Genomic DNA, 7,758 nt, shown 5'->3' on the forward strand with positions numbered 1-7,758 from the left:
TTCTCACCCACCCCCCACCCCCCCAGCACACACCCGGAAGGGTTTCCCTGACACACTGGCTGAGGCGCCCCAGTTCCCCGAGACTGGACCGGATCACTTCCGGTGGGGAAAGTCCCACCTCTCCCCGGCGATCGAGCCGGGTGGCGCTGGGGCCGCGCCCTGCCAAGCCCGCCGGTCGAGGGCAGTTTCGGGTCGGGGCGGTGGCCTCGGCCCAGGGCTTCTCGGAGACCCATGGCGCCCTCCTTTGCCCCCGCCCGCCGGCCAGCGGCCGCTGCCAGTCTCACCCCGATCGCGCCCAAGCCCCTGCGCGTCTCAGTCGCCCCCCAGCTTGGCTGGAGGACTAGATTTGATCGATCCCGGCGGTGCTGGACCGCGGGGAGTAATCTAACCTCCGGGAGAACGCCAAGCGACCCTGGACTAGAAGTGGCAGGGAGAATCAAACAGCCAAGAAATTTATTCTCTTCACTGCTATTATTTTTCCTTAAGTGTGCCAACTACTCTTAGATTTCACTGTTGCTGACTTTGCATGTGGTGTGTTTTAATTAGCCGTGCCAGACAAATAAACACACACAGTTCTTTTATCATCTGGCAAATCTACCTTGACTCCGCCAGCAAATGGCAAACTCACTCCCTTTCTTTCTTACCACCAGGCTCGAAAAACAAAAGTTAGAGATACACTTCATGGTACTTTCACCCTATTTGATTCCAACCGCTACCCTGCAGGAAGGGTAGCCACTGTTTAGGAAAGAGCTGATGGCACATTGTTTCGGCCTGCAGACAGTTTTGGGAAGCCTTATTATCTGTGCACACAGCAATTTGCTTGGCTTGATCTTGCACGTTAAGATTTTCAACCGCCATCCTTCATGGTGAAATTCAAAAGCAAACAACTTCAGTGTTAAACACTGACTTTCTATTTTTAGATAAAATTGCTACTTCTTTCATCTCACTTTCTATCTGGAAACTTTTGTAAAGGCTACGAGATCAGAAGACTAGGTTATATTTTAGGTATCACTCCCAGGCAAGTTAAATTGACTCCAAATTCCCTTAGTAAATTGTTAGACATTAGAAAGCAGGCAGATCATTTTGTGTCAAGTCCCACTGTGTCCCTTCCTGAGGATTCCCCAATGCCACTTACAGTCTCCAAAGGATAGTTTAGTTCAATTTCTCCTCGGCCTAGGGCTGGTGCAATCTGTCCCGCGAAGTCCCCAGCTCTGGCTCCAGCTGGCGCGAGGCCCGCCTGATATCTGAGGCACTGCCCTCTGCTGGAGGAGGTTTGGTCTATGAGTTATGACTCTCCCCATAGGTCACTCACTGCTCCTTCCACACGTGCTGTTGCCCGATTTGGAGTTCGGCTGCCCATCTCCCTGTCTAGCTGTCTCCAGTCTGTCTGGTGGAATCCACAGCCCCGCACCAGCCCTGCTGGTAACTGAGTCTGGAAATTCCTCTTCTGATCCAGCAATTAGAATTGAGCAATCACAGCATGTCTCTGTTCTGTTACTAAACTGTCAAAACAGGGCATACTTCTTCTGGAGGCCGTCCCACCTGTTGGCAATGCTAATTATCTTTGAAAGTGTTGGCAAAAGTGTTTGGGAGAGAGTTGTTTCTCTACAGTTGAAAACAGACTCCTCTTCTGGGTACAGAGTCCTGTGGGGTCTTTCTCACCTGCAAGGTTGACAAATGCACACTCATCTGAAGATTCTCCTAAACTTTCCTAGGAAGCAGATTCATCACAGCAACGTTTAGGGAAGCAAACAATTAGAAGTAATTTTTTAATGTTCTTCAATACACAACTTTAAAAAACAATGTGTGTACATTTACGAAATAGGATATACTAGACATCTATTAAAATGGGAAAGGCTTTGCTCAGTGCTGATGCAAAAAGATGGTCAAGATATGTTATTAGACTAGAAAGAGCAAGATACTGAACAAAGGCATCATTGCTCCCATTTATGTCACACGTGGGGATGTGGGCCATAGCCATCTAGAGTCATTAAAATGTGAAACAGTCATTAATTATGGATCAGGCTATTATGCAAGGACTCCCCTTTCTCCATATCATCTTAATTTTTAGACAATGATCAGGTATTATTGGGGGAAAGGAAACAAATGTAGTTGTGCAATACTTTTAAAGGAGAAACAAAAGTTGTTGACCATCACTTACTCAGAAAACGATATCCTGATGGTGTAGGGGGTCAGCGGGTAGCTGTGACCAATTTAAACAAACTCAAACCCTGCTGGCCCTGTTCCCCCCAAACATTGCTATACTTAGAAAAAAGTATTTTAGCATGCATTATCTCACTAGACTCCAGTTGTTCGCCAGTTTACTTTTATTAGACAATGAGAGGATAAAGACCAGTTAGAAGTAGTCTGCTAGGTACAGTGCCAAGGGCTTAGAACTGAAACAGTCGCTTAAACTGTGGTTCCCACCAACCTATCTCTGGGACCCTGAGTGAGTGATTTCACCTCTCTGAACCCTTAGCTCCTCACCTGTAATGAGAAGTACCCTTATATATATAAATACCCTTAGCACAGCACCTTGTTCTTTATGAACCCTCAATAAATGCTTGCTATTTGTTTTATATTTGAAGGTGTAATGAAATGTTATGTATGAGTGTGTATATATGTATGTATGTATGAATATATACACACACACAGTGGACATAGAGAGGAAAACAAGACTTTCAAAACTCAAATATCTCCAAATAGCACAATAATAGTAGCTCAACTTTTCAATGTTGTTTCTTGTTAAAAAGCATCTTGTGTTTTCTTGTCCACCCAGGGGAAAAATGTTATTTATATGCTGAGACAACTATCAATTCCATCTTCTGTCTGTATTAAAAAAAATACTACAAAAGTGATGTCCTGTATCTTGCGTTCTTCCCCCCTCCCACTTAGTAGATCTTGCAGGTTTTTCCATTTCAGAACCTACTGATTTGCTTCATTTAAAAATAAATGGATGGGGGCCTTCCTGGTGGCCCAAAGGGTTAAAGAACCAGGAAAGCGCTGTGAAGCTATCTGCAGCCACTGCAGTAAGAGTTCAGTCCTGGCCAGGGAGCATACTACATAGTGCAGCAGACCTCTCCTGTCCCCCCACCCCCACCGCTTCTCTCCTCAGCTGTGTATTTCAGTCTGCCTGTTCTGCTCCCCACTCTGTCTCTGGTGAATCCTCTCACTGCCCCTGCACCTCTGGCCTATACCCCAGTTCTTGTATGCATAAATAAATAAATCTAAAAAAATAAAAATGAATGGATGAGCAGTGATTTAATGAACCAGCTCCCTATTAAAGGACACTGGTTATAGCTATTTCTTTCTATGGAACATCTTCCATATATATCTTTGCTGACTCGCCTTTTGGGTGAATTTTCAACATCTCAATAGTTGAAATAAAGTGTACTTGCAATAAAAAAATGTCCTGGTAATTATTGTTAATTGAGTCTCAAAAAAATCACACCAGTTCATATTCCTAAGATGCAATACAACCATGTCTGTTTCTTTGTAACCTCATTTTGCGTATTACTAATTCCAGTACTTTATAGCTTGTAATAGAAGGAACCCAAGCTTCAGAGTCAGATAGTCCTAACGTTGCCCTTTGTCAGCTCGAACTTCATTCCCCTGTTTGTGAGGTGGGTATCATAGCAAAATTTAACTTGGGGCTTCTTTGGGGGAATAAATGAGACAAGCCATTAGATACAGTCAGCCTTCATACACTAACTGCTGAATAAATGTACATTGCTCAAAAAACTTTCCACTTCCAAGTCACAAATATGGAGCCATACCTTCACCAGGGAGTATGTCTTTGAAATTCAGAACCTTGGATTCAATTCTGAGTCAACCACCACTCTAAAGTTATTATCTCTTAAATGATCAATTTCAAAAACACAGCCAATTGTGAATATGGGGTGAAGAGATATCAGGGTATAGACTACATGCAGACTATGTAAGGTAAAAGTACATAATCTAGTTTTATGCAATTAGCTTGGCCCAAGTTTACTTCCTGCACCAGGTCTGTCTGTTCCCTGTGATACCTGGAGCTATGAACTGTTCTGGGTAATTTGCCCTCACACCCACCTCCAAGTGAGCCCTCTCACCCTCTGAGTCCTGGCAAAGAAAGCAACACTTTTCCATCCAAGGCAACTATGTTCCTTGAAGTTGCCGTTGACTTAGTAGAAAACTGGGCCATTCAGTAGGCTCTCGAAAAAGGTTGTTTCTTTCAACATCATTTAGTTAAAACACTAATGAGAGGGGGAAAAAAAAACCCAATGTCTGCTCACGCTGACCACAAACCAAAAGGATGCTATTCAAGGAGCTGGTATCATTATACCTCGTTTTGCTTAAAGTCAATTTCCAAAAACCTATTACTGAGTATAGGTTAAGTGAGGATTTACTGTAGTGTCCTGGGTCTCTGCCTACAGAAATCATTAGCAGGATAACTTCTTACTTCCATGCTTTAGGAGGTCCCTGGATAGCAGGCTGTATACTCAGTTCTTTCTAGATCTTTCCAGCCTCTACGATTTTAATCTTCCTTTTAAAATCCTGCCTTTAGCTAGACGAACTACACAGAGCAAATTATATCCCCATCATCTTTTTCTCATTATATAAAAAAAACAGTTCCTTATTAAAAAAATTAAATGTGTAAACCTCTATCCAGAGAAAGTCATCATTATATTTTGGTGTCTTTCACATTTTTTTCTTTAAGAGTTCACAGTTTGATATTTTTAAACTAAAAATGAGGTCACATAATTTTGCAGGTCGCTTCTTTCACTTACTGTAAGATCATGTCTGCATAAAGTATTAAAAATACTCACAACCTGAGTTTTCCTTCCCCAAAGCCTTTAGCTTTCCTACAACTCCAATTAGTATTTAATCATGTTCAGTTTTGGAAACCAACCAATGGGATCTCACAGGAGGGGTTTCTTGCTGCAGCTGCCTACCCTACCCACACCACACAAATACTCCTACAGGGAGGCAAAACTTACTTTGCAGGTGTGGAAGGCTATTTCCTCAAAACTTAGGGGCATGTGAACTCCTTAATTATTTTCCCTCTCCATTTCATTTTTAGTTTCAAAGATAGTAGTATTCTGTAATATATCATACATTGAAGGATCTAGTATTAATGATAACCATGCTCCTTTCTTAAATGCAACTGAATCACTTGACAGTGATGTTAAAACACAGATGGTCAAGCCTCAGCCCTGGAGTTTCTACATCTGTAGGTCTGGGAAAGGCCAAGCATTTGCATTTCCAAGTTCTAGGATGATGGGGTAACAATGACACTGCTGGCCCAGGGGATCCCCTTCCAGCACCAATGTTTTAAAAAGTGGTAGGGTTTTTATTTGGACTTTCTTTCTTCAATATTTATTAATTGATCCCCTCACTCATTCAATGTGCATTAGTTGAAGTCCTACACTATGCCAGGCACTTGGCTAGATAGTGTGAATACAAAGATGGTAAGACATAGTGCTCTGAACAATTCAGGTACAACCAACAGTTGGTGTGGTCACGTGGTGCAACCAGACACAGGCGGGTTCACAAATGATTTGGGCAAACAGATAAAGGATCTTGGAGCCTTAGGTAGCTCTAATGGGCGTTTAATGCTGAGGCAGGGGACCGGGTATACAAGCACACCAGCGGGCTGGGAGGCAGGCAGCAACCCAGCCTCCCAGCCCCTGTGATCCCTGTGCGCCTCTTGCTTCTCTATGGCTTCCCTTCCCTAATGATCTCTCCTGCGAGCTCTCTGTTTTGGCTTCCAAACTTGGCGCACACATCAGGTGCTCTCCAGCTTCTCCACTAGTGTGTCTGTATGTATAGAGTGTGTGCCCGGCACCCATGCTCCTAAGCGCTTTCGGCAATAACACCATATCCCATATGGGTAATGGGACCTGTGACAAGTGTACAGGTGGTGGCCGCAGAGGCCAGTCCAGGGGGGCAAAGAAGAGCTTGCACCTTTCCATGTTCCCTACAGGTAAGTTTCCTGACAGGGGCAGAGCCAGGTGCCCTGAAAGACGTAGGGAAGGTTTCTTGGAGGAGGCTGTAGATGAGAAGGCCAGAAAGGGAGGTAGGAGCTAGAGCCAGAAAAGAAAAAGAAAAGAAAAGCCTTCTCCTGCAAGCTAAGAAAAATGACTTTTCCCTGCAAGGAGGGGAAGTGCCTCACCACGCTAATACAGGGACTTCTGCTTCCAGGCCCAGGTTCAAATGTTGGCTGTGCTGTTTGTGTGAGTGGGAAAAGTGTTTTCATCTCGGAGCCTCCCTTTCCTCATGTGTGAAGGGAAAAATAGCATCTTCCTTGGTTAGCCATTGTATGGATGACATACAGTAGGTGTTTTAACAAATGGTAATTTTGATCAGGTTGGAACTTGACACAGCTAAAGCCACGGAAGACATGCTTTACAGATGATTACAAGTCATTTGCAACTCCCAGGCTAGTTCAAATATCAGGGTCATATTTGATGGAGTGGCAAGTGGATGATTTAATGGTGTGATGATAAATGATTTATTGATTGTGTTCTAGGCTAGGTATTGTGCAGAGGGTGACACATGTAATTTCATTTAATTCTTGCAACCACCTTACGCATTGGATATTATTCTTCTCAATTTTACAACAGAGGAATTAAAGATCAGAGAATGTAAGTAGCTTTTGCAAAGTCACAGCGTGTCTGTGGCAAGGCTCGAATTCAAACTCAGGTCACTCTGATTCCAGGACAAATGTATCCACCTTTCCCAGAAAGCATTTCTGTCTTTTTGGATCAGAGAGTAGTGAATGGGTAGTGAGACAATGCTACAGAATTTGACCTTTGATGATCCTGTGTCTCTAACGTCTAGCAAGGCTGCTTGTTCATACTGATTGGTGTCCCTGCCATGGGGCCCTGGGTCTGTGGCACCTGCTGAGGTGGGTCACAATTACCTGCCCAAATGCTCTGGAGCATGTGCAACAGGACACCTGCTCTCTGGCTGCTGGGACCCCAGTAAACTCCATGGGAAACCTAGGGTGAACCTAATTTGTTTGAGTGCTGCTCTGGCAACACAGCTGTGATTATTAGGCACTTTCTGTGTGTCAGGATTTTGTACAACACATCAACCCTTACAGCAAGTACTATTTTCATCAGGCATCATTCAACGATGAGGACACTGAGGCTCAGGGAAGTTAAGTAGCTATGTTTTTGTAAAAAACCTTGTTTTTAATGATGTGTATGCAAATAATGCTGATTTCTCCTCAAAATAGTTGCATATGATAAGAAATCATTCCTTGGCTATTATCAAAAAGAGCCATGGAGGGGAGGAAGGATGTGGAGAACAGGGAAGCTGCTGGGCCAGTGTGAGTAGGGATGTGTAGCGGTGCAGTCTCTGTGGCAAACAGTATGGAGGTGCCTCAAGAAGTTACTCAGAGCATCCCCACCCCCACCAGCTCAGCAGGCCCACCCTTGCATTTCTATCCCATGGAAATGAGCTCACTATCTCAGAGATACCTACATCCCCATGTTAATTGCAACATTATTCACAATAGCCAAGACATGAAAAAAACCTAAGCGTCTGTTGACAGATGAATGGATAAAGGAAATGTGGAATATTATTGGCCCATGAAAACGAAGGGAGTGTGGCATTTGTGACAACAGGACAAACCAGGAAGCATTTATGCTAAATGAAATAAATGGGCCAGAGGAAGACAAACACTACCCCATCTCACTTCTATGTGGAGTCTCACAAGAAATGCCAAAGCCAGAGAAACAGAGAGTAGATAGTGGGTGGGGGGGGGGGGGGGGG

General features: G+C 43.9%; 1 protein-coding gene across 2 annotated transcripts in view; it reads right to left on the minus strand.

The window, feature by feature from the left end:
- RAP2C (RAP2C, member of RAS oncogene family) overlaps positions 1–1,208 on the minus strand; it is a 15,956-nt gene extending 14,748 nt beyond the window's left edge. The window contains exon 1 of one of the 2 annotated variants that reach the window (XM_004685812.2): positions 1,136–1,208. The gene's annotated coding sequence lies outside the window, so the exon portion shown is untranslated. Of the gene's footprint in view, positions 1–118; positions 153–1,135 lie in introns of those variants that run through there. The other variant, XM_012727294.1, reaches the window with a different exon arrangement.
- Between the last annotated feature and the right edge of the window lie 6,550 nt (positions 1,209–7,758).

Source organism: Condylura cristata, unplaced genomic scaffold (genome assembly GCF_000260355.1).
Source record: "Condylura cristata isolate star-nosed mole 26May11 unplaced genomic scaffold, ConCri1.0 scaffold00019, whole genome shotgun sequence".
NCBI lineage: Eukaryota > Metazoa > Chordata > Mammalia > Eulipotyphla > Talpidae > Condylura > Condylura cristata.